The 25,644-nt window shown below is 45.9% G+C and overlaps 1 protein-coding gene across 3 annotated transcripts in view; it reads right to left on the reverse strand.

Moving 5' to 3' along the window:
- The window catches only part of EPB41L2 (erythrocyte membrane protein band 4.1 like 2), a 192,536-nt gene that overhangs the window by 127,901 nt on the left and 38,991 nt on the right, over window positions 1–25,644 (reverse strand). The window contains exon 1 of one of the 3 annotated variants that reach the window (XM_077902927.1): window positions 24,620–24,760. The exons of the other annotated variants lie outside the window; for them this stretch is intronic. The gene's annotated coding sequence lies outside the window, so the exon portion shown is untranslated. Of the gene's footprint in view, window positions 1–24,619; window positions 24,761–25,644 lie in introns of those variants that run through there. 3 annotated transcript variants of the gene reach the window in all.

The raw sequence follows: 25,644 nt of genomic DNA on the forward strand, positions 1-25,644 counted from the left end.
ACCACCCAGTTACACTTCACCCAACAACAAAACTCAGCCTTTTATTTTTTTTTTTCAAAACTCAGCCTTTTACATGTAAATCTCACCTACCCATGCGTCACGCTCGCCTGTGAACTTATACATAAGGACTTTACTCAACTGCTTCTACTCTAGCCCATACATTTTCTCAAAAATATCTTTTAGAGATACATAAGGAAAACTGCAAAACACAATGGAAAGTATTTTCCAAGCACATACGTATACGTCAACAGATACTTACCTGGCATATAAGGTTAATAGCTAGATATATGCCACACCATGCCTTCTTCAGAGCACAGAGAGCCGTTTGGGGAGATGAGAGCGATGTAAATAAAAAGCCAACCCTATAAACTTGTGAGTTAACCATAAATGCATTAAAAAAAAAAGCACATGTCCATAAGTACTACACATACACCAGATATCCCAGAACAGTTCTGATTTCAAATATTCTATCCCACTAAATTGTGGGTTTGGGACTAATGGGTAACTGCAGGCTAGAGTGGTAAATAGAAGAAAGTTGAACAAAACTTTGCAAGAATGGTGGGTTCTCATTGGTAGGAAAGAGGAACAGGGGCATGCAAAGTAGGTGGAAAAAGTCCTCAGGGTGAAGCAGCAAGATGCACGAAACATTCTGGGTCTGGGGGAGCTGGTGTGGTGAGTGGGGCAGTGGGTTCACCATTATCCCTGGATCAGTCACATACAAAGGTAAGCCAGAGGCGATGCTGAAACAGGATAGTCGGAAAGATTGTTCAGGGCTGTGAAGTCCAGGATAAGGACTCTGAGGTAAAGAAGATAGGTTAGCCCTCCTAAAGTTTGGCGGGGGGGTTGTTTTGCTTTATTTTAGGAACAGCTTTACTGAGCTCCCATACAAGTCATTCACTGTAAGTGTACAATTCAGTGATTCTTAGTATAGTCAGTTGTGCAACCATCACCACAAACTATCTTAGGACATTTTCCTCAACCCAAAAAGAAACCCCAAACTTCTTAACTCATTCTATGAGGCCAGATACCAAAGCCAAACAAAGATATCACTGGAAAAAAAAAAAAAAAGGAGGCAAACTACAAGGCGATATCCCTAATGAATACAGAAGCAAAAAGCCCTCCACAAAATACTGGTAAACTGGGACACCTGCATGGCTCAGCAGCTAAGCATCTGCCCTTGACTCAGGGCGTGACCCCGGGGTCCTGGGATCGAGTCCCACATCAGGCTCCTGCAGGGAGCCTGCTTCTCCCTCTGCCTCTGTCTCTGCATCTCTCGGCATCTCTCATGAATAAATAAAATCTTAAAAAAAAAATACTGGTAAACTAAATCCAGCAAGATATTAAAAGGCACTTACACCATGACCAAGTGGAAATTATTCCAGGAATAGAAGCATGATTCAACACACAAAATTCAATCAGTAATCATGTTAATAAGAGAAAAATACAAGAATATCTCAATAGACAGAAAAAGCATTTGACAAAATCTAGCATCCTTTCATGATAAAACATTCAACAACCTAAAATGAGAGGAACTTCCTCAATGGGATAAAGGGCATCTACAAAAATACACCTCACACCTAAATGGTAAAAGACTAAAAGCTTCCCCCCCTAAGATTAGGAACAACACAGATGTCCCCTCTCACCACCTCTATTCCACATTATACTTAAAGCCAGTGTAATTAGGCAAGAAAAATAAATAAAAAGCAACCAAGTGGATAAGGAAAAAGTAGATGACCTCTATTTGCAGATGGCATGATTGTTAGATTAAAAACCATGGGACGCATGGGTGGCTCAGGGGTTGAGCACCTTGCCTTCAGCCCAGGGCGTGATCCTGGAGTCCTGGGATGGAGTCCCATGTCAGGCTCCCTGCATGGAGCCTGCTTTTCCCTCTGCCTGTGTCTCTGTCTCTCTCTCTCTGTCTCTCTCATGAATAAATAAATAAAATATTTTAAAAAAATAAAGTTCTAAAACTATCTTCAAAAAAAAATCCAAAAAAATAAAAACATAAAAAAATAAAAATAAAAAAAACCTAAAGAATCCCCCCACCCCCAAAAAAAAAAAAAAAAAAAAAAAAAAGCTAATGAAGGAGTTCAGCAAAATTGCAGGACAGAAGATCAATATACATATTCAGTTGCATTTCTATATGTAAACAATCCAAAATATAATTCTCTTAGCATCAAAAGGAATACAAAGGAATAGATTTAACCAAGGAAGAATAAGACTTGTATACTGAAAAATACAAAACATTGTTCCAAAAAAAAAAAATAAAAATCACAGACAACATATATAAATCCATACTCGTGCAAAGACTTCATAGTGTTAAGATGGCAATAATCCCCAAATTGAAAGATTCAATGCAATCCCTTTAAAATTCTAAGTGCCTTTTCTGCAGAAACAGGTTAATCCTAAAATTCATATGGAATTGTAAGGGACCACAGATAACTGAACCCATCATGCCACAGACGAACAAAGTAGGAGGATTCACCCTTCCTGATTTCAAATTTTTAACAAAGCTAGAGTAATCAAAACAGTGGTACCGGCATAAGAGCAGCTATACAGATCAGAACAGACTTGAGAGTCCAGAAACAGACCCATACATCTATAACCAGCAGAATTCGGCAAAGGCGCCAAGTTTGTAACAATGGGGAAGGAACAGTCTTTTCAACAAATTGTACTGGGACAACTGGCTATCCACATACAAAAGAATGACTCTGAACCCCTACGTCACACCATATAAAATAACTAACTCAAAATGGACCAAAGACTTAAAATATACAGCTAAAAATATAAAACTCTTTGAAGGAGTATAAATCTTCATGACTTTGGACTTCACGACATAGTCTTAAACAGAACACCTAAAACACAAGCAACAAAAGAAGAAATGAATTGGACTTCAGCAAAATTAAGAACGTTTGTGAGTCACAAGACACTATCAAGAAAACAAAGAAACAGCCCAAAGAATGAGAGAACGTGCTTGTGCACCACGCTCAGCATGTGTACCCGGTGTGAAGAATGTATAAAACATCCTTACAATTCAACAAAATGACAATCCAATTTTAAAAGGAGTAAAGGACCTGAATAAATAATTCTCCAAAGAAAATGTAAAAATGGCTATTCATTACAGGAAAAGATGTTCAACATCATTAGTCATTAGAAAATGGAAATAAGAGCACATCGAAATAGCTCTTCCATCAACTAAAATGACTAGTGGAAAATAAAAAGCCACCAAGTGTTTGCAGAGAAATCAGAACCCTCCTACACTGCTGCTATCGGGAACATAAAATGAAACAGCAGGTGCAGAAGGTGACGTGGAGAAGGAGGACTGGGTAGTAACTGCTTAAGGTATACAGGGTTTCCTTTGGAGAAAACATTCTGAGAGGATGGTAACAACTGCAGATCATTTGGATATAATAAAAACCACTTTAACATACTTAAAACGGTGACTTTTAAGTGATTTTGTTTTTACATTAAAAAAAGAGAGAGAGAGACCTCAAACCCTTTAGCCATCATTCCCTAAAACTCTCAGCCCTAGACAACCACAAATCTACTTTGCGTCCCTATAAATTTCACAATTCTGGACATTTTACATAAAAGGAATCCTGCCATATATGGTTTTTAGTACCCTTTTTTTTTTACTTGGTGTAGCATTTTCAAGGTACATTCATGTTGTAGCACGCATCAGCTCTTCATTCCTTCACACGGCCAAGTGACTGTATTTTATGGCTCTACCACATTTTGTTTATCCACTCATCACTTGATGGACATTTGTATTGTTGCTACTTTCTGGCTATCATAAATCATAAATCCTGCTGCTGTGAACATCGGCGTCCAAACTTTGGTGTGGACATATGTACAGGCCAAGAGAAATGAAAGCCTAAGGGCAGAGCAGCCAGGCAGATACAAGTTCCACGTTCAGGTTTTCAGAAACCGACAAACTTCTCCAAGTGGCCACTACACGACTCCTACCAGCAGCATGTGCCCGTGCCGATCCTCTCCACACCGGACTGTGGCAGAGCACAATGATGACAACTGTCACTCAAGAAATATAATTTTGAGGACCCTGAGTTGGAACGGAGAGGCAGTAAAAGCAGGGACGGTGCAAGTGGACGGCTACATAAGAAGGCTCCTGGGGGGCAGCTAGGTGGCCCAGTCAGTTACGCATCCAACCTTGGTTTCAGCTCAGGTCATGGTCTTGGGGTTCTGGCATCAAGCCCCCGCTGGGCTCCCTGCTCAGCGCAGTCTGTGTCTCCCTCTCCCTCTGCTTCTCCCACCCCTCAAGTGTGCTCTTTCACTCTCAAAAAAAAAGAAGAAAAAAAGGCTCCTGTGGGTGGAGAAGTGGGAGAGATGCTGGTCAAATGATACAAATTTTGTCATGAGTAAATTCTGAGGATCTGACGTATAGCACGATGATCAAAGTTATCGATACTGTATTGTACACTTGAAATTTGCTGCATAGGTCTCACGCATTCTGCTGCCCCTCCGATAGTAACGGAGGCGATGGATGCTTAAGCCTCATCTCACGATGTATCTGCACATCAAATCGTCATGCTGTGCATTTTAGATGTATTATAATTTTTGTCAACTATACCTCAATAAAGCTAAGAGGGAGCAGAACAGGCTGGTGGGCAGTAATAGGAAAGACAAATAAAAGACAGATATCGTATCAGAGAAAAAATAAAATCCATAGAAGTCAGCACCTATATAGATAATGGATAAAGAGGCATAACTAAAAAATAATACCAAACTTTGAAGCCCAGAAGACTAGGAAAGGCTGCAAGATTTCAGACCCTTTAGACTCTCGGGGTTTAACAACATGATGACATGATACTGAAGTTCTTGGACAGAATTACAGAAATTAAGGAAAGGAATGATGATTAGGGATTCACCCCAGGACAGGAGAGAAAATTATCCTAATTCTAGCATTTGTTCCTACTATTAACTTTTTACCTTACTTCCAAGAAGCGACTATTCTTAAAAGTTTGGGCAATAGAGAACAACAACAACAAAAAAGCATCTTAGAAACCAGGATTTCCTCAAAAAAAAAAATTTTTTTTTAAGGACTATTTGACTAGCAGGGCATCAAAAGGGGCTAGAACTAGATAGAAGTCTGTGTGACAAGAACAGAGGTCAGGTACCATAGGAACTAAACACGGTAGATGGAATCTACCCTCCCAGGCAGGTAGAGTCACCTGCGTGGTTTTAATGAGAAAATAATCAGAAGCCGCAGCATCAGACTAATGCACCACAGGGACACGGGCCACTCACGAGCTCTGCAAGGCAAGAGAAGCGCTAAGGACGTATCAGATCATCCAGGGATCATTTGTTCATTCAGCAAATACCTATTGAGAGGGAGCCCATCGGGTGCCAGACCGTTGGGGACACAGACGTGGTCACGGCCTTTGTGCAGCAGAAAGGCAGGCAGGGAGTCAAGCGGGGTGGAGGTGGGCTTCTCCAGTAAGTCCATCTAACAGGGAGGAGGGGGCCCAGTACAAGAAGGGCTGCTCAAAAGAAGTTATGTCTACGTCAAGACCCGAGAGTCAAGTATGAGTCGCAACATGTACGCAGGCCTAGAGAGGAGAGGACCTGGACAGATGAGCAGGGGAAGCAGATTAGGATGCTGAAACCCAGAACAGAGGAACCTTACAGAGTGAAAGCTACATTAAAAATTCCGGGTGGGGCGCCTGGGCAGCTCAGGGGGTTAAGCATCGACTCTTGGTTTTGTTCAGGTCATGGTCTCTCTCGTGGCATCAAGCCCCATGTCAGGCTCTGCACGCAGCGTGGAGTCTGCTTTAGATTCTCTCCCCCTACCCCTCCCATGTCTGTGCTCACTCTCTCGCTCTTTCTCAAATAAATAGAATCTTTTAAAAATTTGGGCTTCTTCTGAAAAGCCAAGTGATATTATAAAAGGATCTTATGCACAAAACTAAGAAACTTTATATTGCAGTCAGGGTGATCGTTTTAAACAACGGATTGAATAAAAACCAGGAAAAGCTGGAAAACTAGACAGATCATGACATATTTATGCAGACAAGACACGGTGGCTACATTGTCTTTAAACGAAATATTAACAGGCAGTCACAGTCTCCACTCCCACTCTTCCCAAGTGAATTCTGCTACTGTAACTTGAATTTTGAAAGCAATTTAACCGGTTTATCATGGGATGGGCTGAGTTACCAGAGAAAAGAATAGATCCATAAAGAACACAGGAGAGACTCAAGTTAAAACTGAAGGTGTTGGTGTTTATGGTTTGGGAAGAGGTTGGTTTAAGGAGGAGTCCGAGGGCTGCTCCATACTGTGATGAGAAAGTATCAGAAAAATTTATAAACTGATAAAGAGGACTTTTGTTAGCTGTTCTTAGGAGATCACTTGTTTTTCAAGAGAGCAAAGTAAAAATAAATGGTTTGTCAGTTTTTTACCAAAGTTGAGACTTCGTTTCTTTGGCTACCAAGGTTACAAATGGACCTTGAGAGAGCTGAGCTTTATGCAAGCCACCATATCCCAATATGGAAAGTGTCAGAGGAATGAGGTGGATAAATTCAAGAAATAATTTAACTAGGAAAATGGTAAGACTCTGGTGACACATTAGAGTTGAGAGAGAAGGAAAGAAAAGATAAAAAAGCAGTTAATTAGACACAAAACCATTCACTGAAACAGTTAAAGTAAAAGGTTTGGAGACCATTAATAAACCCAATTTAAATTGAGTAACACAGAAAAAGGGATATATAGAACAGAATCAGCCATTAGATAAAAATGAAATAAAAAATAATTCAGAAGAAGACAGAAAAAGGACAGGACAAACAAAATAAATAGCAACATGGTCCCCAAAACACCAATAATTAGATTAAATATAAATGATCTAAACACATCAAGACAGAGATTATCAGTTTGAAAACAATAAGACTCAATCTATGCTATCTATGTAGAAGAAGTCTACTTTAAATGTTAGGACCAGGAATAAGAAATGCTACAAGGAAGCAAACCGTGATGTACAAAATCGTGACAGCAAAGCAAAGAGACGGTGCTAGACCACAGAAATGAGAGGCTGTTTACTGCAAGACTGAGGAGGAAAAGTCTAGGAAGAAAACCCGTAATACTTTTTAAGATTTTATTTATTTATTCCTGAGAGACACACAGAGAGAAAGGGAGAGACACAGGCAGAGGGAGAAGCAGGCTCCATGCAGGGAACCCGACACGGGACTCGATCCCAGGACCCCGGGGTCAGCCCTGAGCTGAAGGCAGACGCTCAACCAGTGAGCCCCCCCGGGTGCCCCCAAAAACTCAGAATATTAATAAGTGTGGTCCATATACAATGCTTAGTGTCTGTAATAAGTGTCCTGAAGGTTCTCAAACCTAATCACAAATTTTAATGACTAAACGGTCTAGAATAGGTCAACTTCATGGGGGTAATACCACATTCCTACTCCTATTTCCTCGTTACTCTTCTACCAAGGTAGAAAATGTGCACCTCCGTGGCTGTGTCCTTTCTCACACAACATAAAATATGAGGACAGTCACGTGGTGGGGGACGGCGCCTTGGGAACTCTGCCACCAGGTGGGCACCCACAGGGTCTTCGCAGTGAACAAAGCTTCGCCACCTCTTCCCCACTGCATTCCTACTTGATAAATTTAAGCTAAGATACTTTCAAACATCTAATTTATGTCTCCTAAAACAGAAAGCTCTTGAGTATCCATTTTGCCTTCCTTCATAAATCTAATGCTGTAGTATCTGACTCCCAGAATGCTGACAACAGCAATACACGAGGTTATTTGAACTTTACCACACATACACTTCCATCATTTTTTTAAACTCTGAAATAAAGTTCTCAATGAACATTGAGTTGTGCTAATCACTAGGAAAGGTGGGAACAACATGGTGACGATCCTATAGCATGTTATCTTTGTTTTATCCCGCTTTAAGAAAAGATGGTCTTTGCAAAAGAAAAGTGTAAAAAATATTTTTTTTTTTTGAGCTTTTAGTTTGAGGAGACTGAAAAGTTCACATCCATGATTGTAATTTGTTTCTCTTGGATCTAAACATACACCCACCCATTGGCTTCGGAAAAGTGCTTGGACAGAAACTTGAGACAGTGATACTTCCTGGAATTTCAATTCAAGGGGAAAAAAAAAAAGGAAAAAAGAAAAAGTATCGTTTCCGTGAAGGGATAATCAGTAGCAAATGATGCAAATGTTCTTTAAATACCAATCTATAAAAACCTATTCTTGCACAAAGGATACATTAGTTCATTCAACAAATAGTTGTAGAACTATTAAGAAGGTGATTTATAAAACCATTCCCCCCTCACACAGCTGATGCACAGTAAGAGTCCACTGAATAGTAAGCAAAATGGTTCAGTAAGAAAAATGTATTTACCCACAGTTCTGTGGGGCCATTTGTAGATCCCAAAATGTCTCTGTTCTCTTCGCTCCATGCGAGCAATCAGACTCTTAAGAGGAAAGATGATCATCTCACACCCACACCCCACCGCTTACACGGTGCTTGGCGTACAGTAAGGTACCAAAGATCACGTGATGCACACGTAATGGGACCACGTCCACGGAGTGTGCAGCCATGGACAAAACCCCAGGAACACACTAAAATTTAGGACTCGCTGCAGCAATCACTCCAGAGCTTTTCCTCGCTCTTCATCCAAGCTCACTCGGTTGTCCTTTCTCTGAATGTACCTCTAAGGCTGAAATGATCATTTTTGAATTTTTAGTATCAGTTAAGTCTTACTGTGAACTTACCAGCAGCTCAGGCTTATTCACCTTTGAATCCTCAGCCTGGAACACAGGAAGAGGGAGTTCTAGTTTGCCTCATAATAAAGTGCAACAAATTCCTAAAGTCATACTCCCTAGCTTCAGATTATTATTCTGTAGTAAACACAATGTACTTAATTGGCAACAACAAGATTTACTATTACAATCAAATATTTGATCCCAGTCACCTTTTTAATAAGTAGCACCCAATGTAAAATTCAGAGCACCAGGTTTTACTGTATAGAAACACAAAATGAGGCTTCCTTGGGCAGGCTCCTTTAGCTAACAGTAAAAAAATTAAAAAATAAATCACTAGGACAGATACCCAGGGTAAACAGGTATTCTCCATAAAATGTGGCATGTAATATTTCCAAAACACAGATATCTGTAATTAGGTCTCTTTCTTCAAAATAAAAAAAAATAAAAAAATAATAATTTTTAAAGGCTTCCAGTGGCTCCACAGGAAGAATGAAGACCAAACTCCTCAGTAGAAGCTTTAAGTTGAGCACTTGTGGGCTCTGCTCCAGATCTTCAGCTTATCTTCTGCTTCCCATCCCCCGACCTCCAGCCATACCAGCCTCCTCAACACAAAATAAATTTTCATGCTTCCGTGTCTTCATTAATGCTGACTCTCCCCCGTCTAGACTGTCCACTTCCCGTGTCTATACTTGGAAGAAAAAAAAATCCAACCCAAGTTTCCAGGTATAAGGTTAAAAATAAGCAGTTTGTGATTAACCTAACAATAGCTCTTTTACTGATTTTTAAGCCACAGGATACACTGAATAAAATCTGGGGTTCGGGGAAGCCCAATCAGGTTATTTGGTGGTTTACGGCACACGTGCGCGCACACGCTCATCGATCGCAAGGCTGTGAAGAGAAGTCCGGCAGGTGGCAAAGCAAGCAGCAAGGAGCCTTGCTTCCAACAGTACCCAGCAGCAGAGTAAGCAGGGTGCCAAGCACGGTAACGTCAGAGTAAAACGGGCTAAGAGTAACGCCCGCCCCCCCGGTAGCCCTGACACACGAGGTGGGCGACGGCAGTCCTCCAGTCCTCCCGCTGCACAGAGCCAGGGGCAGGGAGACCTGAATAGGACCACGCTGCAAAGATAACTTCTCCCTCGAGCAGTCGCTGCTGTAACTTCTCTAATCATCCACCCCATGGTCCACACAATGATGACCTAGAGAACGTGACCTATGGCTACTCAGTAGGACAGGACAAGGCAAAGCACGGTCCTGGGGGAAACGTGAACAACGGGCGGAGCACTGACCTACAGCCCAATGGACATGGAACTAGAGGAATGCACACCAGCGGTGGACGAAGACCCTGCCTACAGACGCAGCAGGTCACAGGACTTCAGTCTGCCGTCGGTGAGGCAAGGACCTGTGATTGCGGCTACAGAAGCTGCACTGAGAGGAGACACACACATTTATATACTGTACTCGGAGGTACGGAAAGGTGTGCGCACACACGTACGTATCTGACAAAGGGATGAAATGCAGCACTTCTAACAACGCAGCATCCATGCTCACCTTCCCCTTTGTCACCATCTCCCTGACCTTTTCCTCCCACTGGAGTCAACCTTAGTCTAAGGATTTTAACTAGTTCTATTTGAACATCTGGGTTCAGCTGTGATTGGGCTGATGTCCTGTCCTCCTTCTCAATCCCTCGGTGTCTCCTCATTATCCCCCATAATTCCATACTAACCATACCAGGACAACAGACTTCAATAAATGCTCAATGAACTGACAAAACGGCACGGTTATAACAAGAAAATCGCTGTATTGTTTTTGTTGTATTATCTATAGGTCAAAAGTAAATATTCTCCCCCCTTGAACCTCAGAGTAATGAGAAGAGGGGAGGAGGATAGTTTTCCTCTTCTGGAAAAGAATGGTACCCAGTAACCACCAGTCTATGGGGTAGGGTTCCCTTCTACTTCCTCCCCTCCAACTCTATGGGAATATCTGTATTAAGAGTTTATTTCTACCACTGAGTTTATTGTAACAGGATCTGTCCTGTACCAGTTGTATATTGATCTTAAAAAAAAAAAAATGATGCAACGGCATGACACAGGGCTGGTCAAGTGCAGCTGATGGCTGGACGTACACAGACACTGTCACCCCGTGTAACTCTGCGCCAGAGGACAGGACCTGAAATAGCAGGATCAGCTCTTGCTGAAAACCAGCGAGCCAGCTGTCCAGGAGAAGCCAGGGCGATGTGATCAGATCTTTACATGTTTAAAGGCTTCTCAAAAGTTCTAATAGAGACTTGTTACGCTTTTATGATCCTGGAAAACACCCAAAATGATCGGCCTATCCCTTTTTGACACACGCATCTTCAGGCAATACAGGTACATACTTCCTACTAGTTGAGAACTTCCAAGGGAGTCCACGTAAATAAACCGAGCGCCCTGTGGATTAACATTTCCAAAACTAAGGCTACCAGCTTAAGAATTTACAGAGACACATTTGTCGTATTGTGCCGGGGGAAAATAAGCAGGTTTAAAAGGATAAGGCTGTTGTTTTAACCCATGTGTACATATTCGCAGATAAAAGACAGGAAATGCTCAGCCCAAATGATAATAGTGGCTGTTCCTAAATGTAGACAATGGGAAATTTTTTGCTTTATTTGTATTTTATTCCACTACAGTTTCTTCACTGAAAATGTGTTACTATGATTAAGAAAATAAATAGGTTTTAAGTCCATTAAAACAAATATATATATATATATATGAAGTTTTCTCTTTAGTTCTGTATTCCTACTTTAGCAGTTTTAAAGGCAGTGCAAAACAGAATGAGTAAGTCCCAGTAAAATTATAATAAACTGGTACCATGCCCGGTAGTATAGATTCACCTAAAACACAGAGGTATATTCATACTATCCCTCTTTAAGCCTGGCACTGCATACAAGAAATTACTGAAGGCTCAGAGCACATGCTTTCAGACACTGTTACATCAGAGGTCTTTTTTTTTTTTTTTTTTAAGTTGGGTTTTTAACTAGATTTAAAAGAATGAAAGGAATTTCCTGGATTTTATCACGGCAACTTCTCAACGGATTTTTGTCCCCACTTCTTAATACAAGGATTAAAGCCACTTAGCAAATTAGAGCTCATTCTTGCCACTTAAAATGCTATTAAGAACATATAAATTAGAAGATCTTTGAAAAGCAATACGTATCAACAAAAGGCTTAGAGCTCCGGTTCAGAATCAGTTGTTTTAACAGTTTTCTATAAAGTCAGTCAAAAAGCATCAAACATCCGAGGGCCTGCGTGCGGGAGGGATCTACTTTCGGACCACACGACACCCTGGAGAGATGGAGAACACACACTACATTCGATCAAGAAAGGGCCTTTCTTTGTTATCATATGACAAGTATCACTGTCAAGTTTTCACTACGACTTCATTAAAATACCAAGCCATACACACGCACAATCTAACGCAGCACAAGGAAGACGGGGACATATTTTTCAGAGCTGCAAAATGGCATCTGCAGAATGTCTCAAAGGAATGACAAAGGCACTTCTTTGGCCCTAACAAAGGGAACAATGTTTCCACGAGGACACTACAGGACTATTCCATTTCAGGGAGGGGGAAAAGCAATAAAAATTAACACAAAACAGAACTGAATGAGGAGAATGACAGTCTGTGGGGAAGGATTAAAAGAGAGTATTGAGGATGCAAGTTTCACTGGTAGGACACAAAAGGGTCCTACTGTCTTTACTGGTTTAAAATTGGGCAATTTCAAATGTTGAATTTTAGGAATACTGTGCCTCCAAAACTCGGGACATAAAGTTACCTATGTCACCAATCGAACCAACCAATATGTTCATCGACCCTGTGCGTCTGTAACTCACGTTGTGCAAAAGGCGCTTACAAACAGGTGATATGAGCGCTATGCTGCAAAATCTCCACGGATCACCTCCTGCGTCGTGACCACCTGGAGACGCTGGGTCAATGGCTCCATTTTACAGATAAGGAAAATGACCCAGGGTATCAGGCACTTCCAATCTCAATTCCAACTCTCTCCCTTATTAGCACGCACTTGGCTTTTCTTTCCAAGACACTTTTAAATTTCAGGATTATTAACATCAAATATTCACAAAGATTAAGGACAAACCACAGTGTGTACCAACTCTCCTTAAGATAGCACATTACAGTGGGACCAGAGCTCAACACGTCGGGGTGGGGGATGCCAAGGTACGTACACCCTCTTTTAATCAGTCCCAGCCACGTGTGGACCTGTGTCGTGGAAAAACCCTTCACCGACAAACAGCAGACTGGTTACAAGCAGCAGAAGCAGCAGATGTAGCCAGCAGGGACCCTTCTCCCACAGCCGTCTCCTTCCATCCATGCTCACCCTCCGAGCAGGGTCTCCCCAGGGTCTCCCCCGCCTGGGCCGCCCCAGTGATGGCGGGAGTGAGGCCAAGGCTGGGGTCGAGGCTCTGAGGCCTCCCTCCAGCCCTTCCGTTCCCGGCTGTCCCCCAAGAGCCCGGGGTTGGCAGAGAGGCCGCCCTGAACCGCGGGCTCCGTGGGCAGCTCAGCGGGCCGGAGCCCATCGTCCCCCCCCCCGCCCCCCTGCCTGGGCCGGAGACCCGCAGGGAGGGACCCTCGGAGAGAGAGAGACCCGCGGGGAGAGAGACCCCCGCAGAGGGAGAGAGAGACCCGCTGAGGGAGAGGCCCCCAGCAGAGGGAGAGGCCTGGAGAGAGACCCCGGGGTAGAGACCCGCGGAGAGAGACCCATGGAGAGACCCACGGAGAGACAGACTGGGAAGAGAGAGACCCCCGGGGAGAGAGACTCCCGGGGAGACATCCGCGGAGAGAGATCCGCAGAGAGAAATCCCTGGAGAGAGATCCCCAGAGGGAGACCCGCGAAGAGACACCTGCGGACAGACACCCATGGAGAGAGACCCCCGGGGAGAGACCCCGGCCACTCCCGGCCCACAGCGCCCCGTCCCCTGCCCCAGCACGTCTGGGCCCTGCGCCCGCATCTCACCACAGGTCCGACTCCTCTCTGTGCCCGTCGCATCAGGAAGCGACCCCTCGGCGCACAGCTACGCTTAGCCGAAGAAGTGAGGTTGTAAGAAATCACTTTTAGGAAACTTAAGCCCCCATTTTCTCCAACAACTGCAGGCAGCATAAGCTTGTTCTTCTGCTCCCGACATAATCGCCTTAAGCACTGAGCGAGGAGGCCCCAACACTAAGCCCCGGAGCTGCCCGCCGCCCCCGGGGCCCTGCCGCCCTTTGGGGTTCCCGGTGGAGTGCGTGTGGGATCCGCTCCCTGCAGCCCGCACCTCGCTCCTCGTGGGTTAGGACCGAGCTAAGCGGCCGCTGCCTTCACGAAGGTGTTAAGTTCTAAGAGAAGGAGACAGAAGTGGTTCCAGAGCAAGTCCTGCGGTGATGCGCTTCGGGACAGACCAGCCTCCCGAGCCGCGGAATGGGGGATGCGCGGGAGACCGAGGACGAGCCGACCGCTGGAGTCCGAGATTCTGACTCGCGGGGGGAGGGGAGGGGAGGTCTTCGTGGGCGTGGGGGGCCCGGCCGGAGCGGCTGCCCTCGGCCCAGGCCGTGACCCCGGGTCCCCGACCGAGCCCCGCGTGGGCTCCTGCCTGGGGCTCCGCCTCTGGGTCTCCCAGGGATAGATAATAAAATCTTGAAAAAAAGAAAAAAAAGTCCCAAGCAAGAGGCAGGAAGGTGACTAGGGCCAAGGACGCCGGCAGGTGCTCCCCGCTTGCTTCCACCCGCGAGACGGCCCGGGACGAGCTCCACCCCGGGGAGAAGCTTCCCTCGCCCGCACGCGCGTCCCCGCCGGCCCCGGGCGTGGGCAGCTCCCACCACCCCTGCGCAGGCCCACCCGGGGCAGGTGCGCACACCTGGAGCACCTGGGCGCAGCCGCCCCGCTGCCGTGTGACCGGGACCCGTGGCGCCGGGACGCCTGACCTGTGTCCCCCGCCGCCCCACTCACGCCCTCCGTGTTCCCACCGCGGCCGAGGTCCCGGCGCACCTGCCGCCCGCAGCCACCACTTCCCTGCTCGGCACCGCGAGGCCCAAGGACACGGGGATTAGGATAAACGCCTTAGGGGCAGCGCTGACACAGTTACGGTCCGACGCCCAGGTGGGGGGGGGGAGGGGCGGGGGCCACGCCGCGGACGGGGGCCGCACAGCCAACACCGCCCCGAACACCGGCTCCTCGGCAAGGGTGACGCCTCCTCCGGAGAGCCCGGAGCCACTTCCCTCCCCGCCGAGCACCCCGAGCCTGGAGGGCGTGCAGCCACAGACCCGGGGACCCCGCGCTTGTGCACCGCAAACCGGCCCAGGAGACACCCCCCCCCCGCCGCGTGCACCCCGCACACCGGCCCGGGAGACCCCACGTGCGCGCACCGCACACCGGGCGGCCCCAGGGAGGCCCCGCGGCCACTGCCCGCAGCTCCCGCCCCCGCAGCTCCCGGTAGCCTCGCGGCCTCTCCCGCCACTTCTCTGCAGCGGGTCAGGGGCCGGACAGGCTGTGGGCGCAGGACGTGCTTCCTGAGACCCCGGAGCTCCGGCCCCTCGCCGCACAGCACCGTCGAGAAACCGCGTCCCCAGCAGGAGGCCGTGGCCCTCGCACCCCCGTCCCCCGTCTGAAACCCAGAGGAGCGCAGGAGGAGCTCGAGCAGCCTCGCCCGAGGGTTCAGTCCGCCCCCCTCCCCCCCCCCACCGCGCCCACCCTGGGCCTCAGACTCTTCAGTTGTGCCTCGGGATGCAGAAAGCCAGGTGCACAACCGCGAGGGCTTCAGGATACAGGGGTGTAGTAGGCCGGAGCCGTCAGGGAAGGAAGCTTTCCAACAGACACAAGAGCGGAGGATCCTCCACCACCTATTTTTCTAGGCATCCCTCCCAGGGCAGTAAAGCCACTTGGCTGTTCTGGTCTGTTCTGGATGGACCGGAGAGGGTAGGAGGGAGGAGGAATAGGATGGAGGGGGGAAGGAGAAAGAGGGGGAAGAGGGATGAAGGGGAGGAGGAGGAGGGGTAGGATGGAGGGGAGAGGGGGGAAGGGGGGAGGAGGAGGGGGAGGATGGAGGGGGAGAGGTGGGAAGGGGGGAGGAGGAGGGGTAGGATGGAGAGAGAGGGGGAGGGGGGAGAAGGGGTAGGATGGAGGGAGAGGGAGAGAGGGGGAAGAGGGGTGAAGGGGGAGAGGGGGAAGGGGGGAGGAGGAGGGGTAGGATGGATGGGAGGGGGGAAGGGGGAAGGAGGAGGGGTAGGATGGAGGGGGAGAGGGGGAAGGGGGGAGGAAGAGGGGTAGGATGGATGGGGAAGGGGTTGGAGGAGGGGGAGGGAGAGGAGGGGGAGGGGGGAGGCAGAGTAGGGGGGAGGCGGAGTAGGGGGGAGGAGGAGGGGGAGGCAGGGGGGGTCCAGGCCTGCTCCAGGCCACCACCCAGATGTCGCAGCCCGTGAAGGGCCTCCAGCGACCGGCGGGCCAGAGCAGGGGTGCAGGCCCTGCCGACCGCCGCCCTCCGCAGAGGCCCCCTGCCCCCCGGCCCCCCAAGCTGCAGGACTCCTCGAGGGCCGAATTCGCCCTGAATGGCTCAGCGGCTCTCCCCACCGCCGCGGGAAGGGTGCCCTCGGGAGGTGCTCTGCTCGAGCTGTGAAGACCCAGCAAAGGGGGGGAGGCAGGGGGGGAGGACGACCTGCCCACCTGGGGCCCCACCATGTCGCCATCCACCACTGCCCCAGCAGAGAGGCCACGGAAGGGCGCAGGAAGGAGCCGCGGGCAAGTCCTAGAGGAATCCAGACCAAAGCCAGTGTATTCCACGGCAGAAGAAATTTGGCATAGAAATAATTAACAGTTTGGCAAAACCACTAAGCTTTCAGATATTTATTAGTTTTAACATGGAGGAAAAGAAAAACCTCAAATATACTGATGCTTACTCTGAATGCAAGGCCTACATTTTTAACTTCCGCTCCTCTCAGGTTCATATCAACCCACAAATAGCAGCAATGCGGCCATATCATAATGGTTTTCAAATTTCTCCAAATTACCTGGGGCACATTAACTACACAGGTGTGTTTGGGTAATTTCAAGGTTTTACTTTTTTCATACTGCACATCATAGGTGGACTTAACTCTCTAGGGGGAAGATCTCTAATTTACCCTAGAGGATAACCCCTCAGATTCCCAGTAAATAAAGTGAAATAGGCAGCATGGTACAGTAAGAAGTAAACAAATAAGTAGAACCAGTTCCAGTTCGGAGAGTCACAATTGTGAGCAAGTCATTTAACCTCACTTTACTAAATTTCCTCTTCTAGGAAATAGAAGATTAATTATCCCTTAAAGTGTTCTACAGTTCTAAAGTTGTACCTTTTTTTTTCTTAAGTTCTACATTTTTAAAAATTACTTGGGGGCACCCCGGATGGCTCAGTGGTTAAGCGCCTGCCTTCAGGCAGGTGGTGACCCCAGAGTCCCGCATCGGGCTCCCTGCATGGAGCCTGCTTCTCCCTCTGCCTGTGCCTCTGCCTCTGTCTGTGTGTGTGTCTCTCACGAATAAATAAAATCTTTAAAAAATAAATAAAAACTACTTGGCTTGGCAAACCACACAACATGATGTTGGATGAAAATGGACATGAAAACCAGATCTACGGTTTAAGCCCTACTTTGTGAAATGCATACAAACACCATTTATTGAAGTATTTTATAAGCTATGAGTAGGCTACAAAGCTAAAAAGAGCATAATATTAATAATTATATGTGAAACTGAGAATCTAGCTTTTATTATTTAAGATTACACATTCCACAAATCATTAAAAAGGTCCAACTCCGGGGATCCCTGGGTAGCTCAGCGGTTTGGCACCTGCCTTTGGCCTGGGCGTGATCCTGGGGTCCCGGATGGAGTCCCGTATCGGGCTCCTGGCATGGAGCCTGCTTCTCCTTCCTCCTGTGTCTCTGCCTCTATCATAAATAAATAAATCTTTAAAAAAAAAAAAAAAAAAGGTCCAACCTCTTGAAGCCAAGCTTGACATCTGGAATCAGAGCTCTTGAGCCTCTAAATGTGCCGGAAATCAGCTCTTAGAAACACCCTAGTCCAGTCTTCAATTAGGAGGGCACTAAAGGGGTGTGAACCTTCGACCTTGTTCTTGCACAGCTATTTTTCTCATCTACTCCGATTCCCCGCCTCTGCCCCACCCTTCCCCTTAAAAATCTCTTGGGAGTAATTGAAGACAAGTAACCTAAAACTGGAATTTCTGGGATGGGATGCTTCTCAGGAAGCACTATATTTTCATCACTCTACACACACACACACACAGAATTGAACCTCATACTTCTTTTTACAACAAAACCTCACAGTAGTACTTCAGCATTCTTTGTAAAAAAGGGAAGAGCAAGGCAGGGCAGGCTATGTAGGAAAAAAGAATGATGTGGCACCTGTGGAGGTGATGTCATTACCAGCCGCGGCTCTGAGCTCAGGCTCTAGAAAACAAGCCGTGGCTCAGATTCCCAAGCCCATCTAACACTGTAACAACACAATCCCCCTTCCTGGCCCTAGAAAACCGCACACTTGACCGCTCTGCTTAGGAAGCCCTATACTTGCAACTTCTCAGCTTTAAACATATTGTAGAGCAGGACATCAAACACCATCAGGCCCATCTTTGGAAAGCTAGACTTTAACTGCTCTAAGTTGTATTTACTATCTGGCAGGCCTGAAGAGGACTAACTGCACTCCCGCCTGTAGGCAGGATAGAAGGACTCCAACCCATGACTCAGTCCTGATTGAAAAAAAAGAACCACACATACCTCCCAACTCCAAATGAAGTGACAACATGGTTGCAAAAGGGGTGGGCACAGTGGGGGAATGAGGGGAGATGTCAAAAGTGAAATCTTGGGGCGCCTCGCTGGTTTGATCAGTGGAACATGTGACTCTAATTGCAGCGTTGAGTTTGAGCCCACCTTGGGTGTAGAGAGAGGACTTAAGTAAAATCTTTTTTAAAAAAAAGGTCAAATTGACAGGTGAGCCTCAATCTTCATCCTGTAAAATGACACTAAAAAAATTCAATTCCTGGCTACTCATACAGATAGAAATAAAATACTGCTGGTAGAATGATGGTTTTTAACATAAAGCAAACACTAAGCTAGTATTAGCCACTACTGTCTTGCCCCACAGTAACAGTCCTTAAAGGGAATACTAATTCCTCAAGTCTACTTAAAGTCCAATTAATCTATAATGCACGTGAAAAGTACCTGAAAATTTAACAGCAAATTTTAACACTTCTAAGGAAAATACACACGGAGTTTTAACTACAACACAGATGGATGGGAGAGGACCCTTTCTGGCACCCCCCATTCATGGTAGAAAAACCCCCAGTACAGAATCCCTATCCTGCTGCTCCTCCAGCAAAGGCCCCCTGGAGATGGGGTATGGTACAAGAGCTTGGGGTAACAATGCCGGGCAACAGGGTCGGTGGAGTGCTACAGGAGCCCCTACCCAACCTCCTAGCTCCCCAACGCCAGACAGCCTGGTCTCCTTTCCCTCCCTTTGTAGCCTCCTGCTTCCTTCTCCCTGCCCAGGAGAATGATCCAGCATAAAGGAAAACCAGACTCTGCACCTCCCAGGTTCAGTCTAAAAAGCAAGAGGCCTTGCAGGACTTTACTCCTACTAACAGCAAGGAGGTGGCCAAGGAGAGTCTAAATATGTCTCTTTTCACTTAGATTCTAAAGGCAAAGCCAAAAATCATACTCAGATGCTAATGCTAATATTTCTTCGTCTTTAAAAAATCATGAAAAGGAGGAAGACATTAGAACCCATGTCTTGCAAATCCCAAGACTGCATCTACTTGATTTTCTATACAGCTATGACCCTCAAAACCCTCCAGAAATTAATTTTCAATTCTCTATTGCTGATGATGCGTCCTACAGTCAACCCATCAGTGTGAAAGTCACAGAAAGCTCGCTCTCCGTGCCCCAAAGCACACCAGAGGTCTCTCCTCACTGCCTGGCTTTTAAAAGATCCTAGCAATGACCCAGACTCTGCTACATCCCTGACCTATGCCTGACCGTTAAGCTGCAGAGACCCACTGTTAAGCCAGAAGCTCACCCAACACCTGAGCCATACTTTTCCCCACCACTCCACCATGGTTAAATCTTTACTAGGGAAGAAGGGAGCTGAATCCCAAACCTTCACATATATAATGCATTCCAAATCGAAATCGTTTTTATTTCTGTACTCCTACTGTTTTTATAAGGCACAGAGTAGTGAGAGAGAGTGGGTCCTTCTCTACTTAAAAAGCCAACCCCAGTCCTGCCCTCCTCACCATCTTGGTTACCCATTCCCATGGTCCCACCCCAAGCACTGGCTTTCAAACTTTTCCAAGTGTGACCCAGAGTAAAAGATTTCCTTCTCAACCCAGTTTGCAAATACAGTGTAAACACATCTAGTTTGAATAGAAACAAAGTTTTCAAATGACAGTCTGTGATCAGCTCTGATCCAGATGGAAGGCCAAATTCAGGAAGACTTACGCTAAATCCAGCCCCACCCCTGGGTTCAGGGAGCCTCCCTCCAGAAGATATTCTCGGCCAGAAAAAAGGGCACCTCTTTCGGCCCACTGCCCCTCTTCTTCCCTTTCCCAGAGGGGAAGCGTTGTGCAGGGGCCAGATCGTGGCCCATCAGGCTGATCCGAAGCATGATTATTGCTGATGGAAAATTTTTCCCAAAGAGGGAACCTTTTTTTAATCCACGTAAAAAATTCTGCATAGCTCGGTAAGACCCTGACTCTTATGTTTATTCTTTTTCATATTCTAAATGCCAGTCCTAGCCTTCTAAAATGATTTCTTGAAAAATCCTGCCTTAGATCTATAATCCTGTTATCTCAATTTCCTGCATCTTGACCTTTGATGACCTCCTATCTTTCTAGCTTGATCCCTCTCCAACTCCAACAATTCTTTGACCTGAGCAGCCTGTGCCTCCATCTCTCCCCAGGCTTTGTTACCCTGCACCTCCAGCACCTCCAGCACCTCCAGCACCTCCAGCACCTCCAGCATCTCCAGCACCTCCAGCACCTCCAGCACCTCCAGCACCTCCAGCACCTCCAGCACCTCCAGCACCTCCAGCACCTCCGCCACCCTCCCAGCCTTAACCCCCAGCCCCTCTCACCTCCGGCACGCTCACACATTCCACCTAACTCTGGCCTTACATACTTGCACCCACACAGCAAAACAAGTTCACAGCCACAGACTTCAACCAGACAGACTCTATCTCCAGAAATCCTAGGACAGTTCCCTCATCAACCTACCACCTGTCTCCCAGACACAGATCTCACACCTCTGTAAAAAAGCAAAAAAACACAACACTACTATAGACTAAAAAAATAGGACACCAGAAACTGATTCTTCCTATAGGTTCAGCCATAATCTAAGTACAGCTACCCCCCAATAAAGAAAAACCTGATATTGCTTAACAATCTCAAGGTTATAAATAAAAGTTACTAGATTTAAAAAAAAAAAAAAGACTTTCCATGGCTGACTTCCAATAAGTTTAAGAGCATTTAACCACTAAAGATTAAAAGAAAAAGCATATTTACTCTCAGAAAGTGTATTTGTTTTTTTTAATGTTCGCCAATATCCTCTTTAATTCTCGTACCAAAGTAGTCCACGTGCAACTCTGTCCTGCCTCTCTAATCACTGACAGGCATAACAGTTTATTGTCCAAACAGAATTTGTTCAACCATGCAAGCACCTGTGCAATCAAGCATGTTCAATTTGCAGGGGACAAGGCCAACGGCATGGGCACAGAGATGAGCTCTGATCCTGCTGGTGTGCCTTTGGCTGAAAGGCGGCTTCTCCCATAATTATCTCTATTTTTGAATCAAAACGTCTAATAAGGGCTTTCCCATAATTCAACAGAAAAACAAGACACATTATAGAGTTGCTGTTTATTCTAACGCAGGCCACTAATGGTGACACATTAGTGTCATTAAAAAAAAAAAAAAAAAAGAGTAAAAGGAGGCTGGGTCTCTTAAATTCAAGGGCCAATAGAAGTAAGGCTAGGGAAACAATCTGCCTGAGGAGGCCCTAAAAGGTCACGTCCAGGATTTAACATACTGGATAGGAGCACTGTTACAGGACTTTAAGGGAAAAATCACCGCAGGACTTTAAGGGTCATTTCTATCACATTAAAACACATTTCTTCCTGGAGGGAGGGAACACACACAACTAACAGTTGAAAAAATCTAGACTGAAATCACACTGCCAGCAAATAGATTATATTCCGGCACAGGCAAAGAATACAAGCCCTCCAGAGTAAGAGCCCAGGAAGAGGACGCGAACGCCACTTGGACCTGCGGAAGTGGCCAAGGCCACAGGCTCGCCTACCAGCCGCAGTCATCCAAAATGGGAAAAAAAAAAAAAATGCACAGTACAAACCACAGCAATATGGTCAAGCTAACATAACAATTCCTACCTTCACTCACTTAGGCTCCTTCCCCAGCACATTTGGACTTTCAAACGCCCTGTTTTTCTCCTTTAGTTTTAAGATTGCTAAACTGGTTGCTTCTCCTCCTCCTCCACCACCACCATTCAGTCATTCAACATTCAGGGAATAAAGGGCCACTATGCACCCAACACTGTGCTAGGACATCATAACCTAGTAGGCAACACACGGAGGAAGCCAGAGATTACAAATTCACCGTAAGAAATACCTACATTAAAAAAAAAAAAAACCTACATAAAGCAAGTTAAGGGGGGTGAAAAGGCATAAGAACAGAGTGAGGTAAAACTGGAACCATCTCTGAAAAATCAAGGAGTGAAGAAAGATGCATAATCCCAAGCACTTACAACAGCATCAAGATACCACTAGGAGATACAGAATTAAAAATTAAAAAATAAAACAGATAACACTAGGAGTTGCTCCTTTCAACTTTTAACATTTCATCAAAATCACCAACACCTCTTAAAGTAATAAAATCCAAAAGTCAACTTCCCTAACATGGTAGTTATTCCATAAATACTGGACCTAGAGATTTCTTTTTAAGCACATCTAAAAGTTCCATTTATCCACTGTATTTCAGTTTTCAGTGTACAAAGCTAATCAACACCTGACCTATAGACACGTGTGGACCCACGTGCATACTCTGCTACTCAGTATAGTTGCGAGGGGCACGCAAGGACCTCCCGCCCAGTCAGATCTTTGGTGGGGATCCCTCTTCTCTTGCTTGTCTCCACCCCAAAGCAAGTGGCTCATGTACCAATGGTAACCGGCAGTCAACTTATCACGACCGGGATAATGGCAGGTCATCCTTTAAAGGTGTGACCCGGCTGGGGCTGAAGGTAGAGTCGGAAACAGCAGAGAGACACTGCAGTGGAAGGTCAACTGTGTTATTTGACTTAGGGCTGGGTGGGCAGGCAGATGGACAGCCTCTTCCTCAATCTCTCAAATAGAAAATAAAAACTTCCCTAGTTACCATGGAGTTGTTTTGCTATGAAAAAAATATCACGAAGACAGAAACTGCTCCTAGCAAGATTTGGTCTGTGCCCCACAGTAGCTCCATCAAGGTTTTCATCTTCTGCACAATGGACATTTTGGCCACATAATTCTTTGTTGTGAGGTGGTCTCCGGTGTATTCTATGTTTAGCAGCAACCCTAAAGTCTATGCAACAGATGCTCATACTGCGCCCTCAAACCGGAGCAATCACAAAGGCTTCCAAACGTTACCAAATGTCCCTCGGGGCCCAAAAAGTAAAAATAAGTCACCCACTCACCCCCTCCCTGGTTGAAAGCAGCTGCTTTAGATTTTGAGCATCAGGCTACTGATTAAATATGCAATAAAGAAGAAAATGATATTAATGAACAGGGAAAAATATTAAGAAAAAAGTTAGGTCTTAACCAGCTATTGTCGGCATCTCCATGAAAAGCGAACAGACATCCATCCTCCACAGAAGAGAAGATCAAAACTAAGGCCAAAAAAGTAAAGAACATTTAAGCCACAATTAGTACAGGAGTGATGGAAGCTGCAATCGGGAAAAAGATTGGTGAAAACATTAAAATGAAACAAATCTATCTTCATGTCCAAACCCATTCGACAAAACAACACCACACAAAACCCACACACACAACTTTTAACAGACCTTACATCTACAAAATGACTATGTGGTATCTGAAACAGTACCTATTCGGAAATAATCAGGAACACAGACCAGACTCCAGATCCGTCAGGCTCTGACCATCTAGCTACAGGCCAGCCCTGCCTCAGCGATTTTTCTCAACCAAAGAAGTGAATGGGGGTGCCTGGGCGGCTCAGTGGGGTTAAGTGTCTGCCTTGGGCTCGGGTCACCATCCCGGGTCCTGGGATCCGGCCCCGCATCGGGCCCCCTGCTCGGTGGGGAGGCTGCGTCTCTCTCTTCCTCTCCCTCTGCGCTCTCTCTAAATAATAAAATCTTAACAACAAAACAAAGTAGTAAACGATTTAACCAGCCTGAGGACCTCACACTGCGAGAACCCCTCCCCGGAATCACTAGGTAGATTTCATAAACACACTTCTCACGCTGCCAAAGTGAACTAGAAACACTTCTAATAAGTCAACTGAGGGGGCGGAAAGAAAAAAATCCCTGTAAAAATACACACTCTAAATGCCAAGATTTACCGATACGCTTTCAAGGCAGGAGAAAAACGGATTACCATTCAAGCCCATGGTTACAAAAGAATATAAAAGCTGGAGTTTTTTGTTTGTTTTTAGGTACGACATATGCACCACTTGTACTAACTCCAAGTATATTTCCCCAGGTTTTTAATCCAAATCACCCAAAATACCACCACTCTAAGCAGCTGAGTTTAAAAATTCACTCTATAAATTTTCTACAAAGCCTAACAATCTAGTGGGGGAAAAAAAGAGCATTTTCTCACACATACCCGGAGCCAGTCTGAAGTTGCTGTTTTTGCCTCACTGAAGTTGTTTTCTAGCCACAAGCTACTACAAATTGTTCAGACCTTTTGGCAGCAACACAGGAAACTGCCCTTTTCACCCGTTCTCCCACAAAAATGTAGTCAATTTCTAGGCAGGCCCATCTCTCAAGGCTGCTTGCTTTATGGAGCCAAATGCACACCATTTTCATCTAGCAACACGGAAGGGCCCCAAATATTGTGCATTTTTGTGAAAACAAAACAAAGCAAAAACTGAAGGCAAGTCACCAAAGGCCTGTGGGCAAAGCTCTCCAGGCAACGAGCCCGTAAAGCGTGCTCCCCCACGGTCCCGGGGCCTCGGAAATCTTCAGGGCACTCGGCAGTCCAGCTGTTTTGGTTTTATCCGACTCGTCCAGGATGCAACAGGCCACATGTGAAGCCATTTCCTGCGCTTAATTGTCCTCGGCTTCCCACTGTACTCACCGTGTTTCAAATAAGCAGGTAATAAAGGCACATCTGCCTTTCGATTTAAAATAAAATCATAACCTCAGATCTTCACTTTGAATCTGTACTTTTTCCACCATCCTAAGAATCACATAAAGGTATTTGGGCAAGCCACACAGAAGTGGTGCAAGTTTCTCTCAACTTTTTATGGGGGCATACAAATCGATCTATATTCTTCTCCTTCAAGTATGTAAGCAGGTGAGGGCAGGAGTAAGTTAAGTGAGCTGGAACATTTAATTTGTAACAGCAGGGCTGAAATTACCTTTTGAATGCAAAATTAAAGAGCCTTTGAAAACCAGGATTCCTTCTAGTCTCATTTGGCTTAAAATTTCACAGGGCATTTAAAAAAAAAAAAAATCAACAAATAAAGAGTGAATGGCAAGGAGCATCTGCAGCTACTCCCCAAGTACAGCTGGACACTACCCTGCCCGGGGAGCGTCAGATGCCAAAATGCAACCTGATGAACAATCCACAGACTATAAAAGGAAATCGGCCCAGTATTTTCCAGGGAACGTTTACGGTCTCCAAAA

The sequence above is a fragment of the Canis aureus genome, chromosome 1 (genome assembly GCF_053574225.1).
Source record: "Canis aureus isolate CA01 chromosome 1, VMU_Caureus_v.1.0, whole genome shotgun sequence".
NCBI lineage: Eukaryota > Metazoa > Chordata > Mammalia > Carnivora > Canidae > Canis > Canis aureus.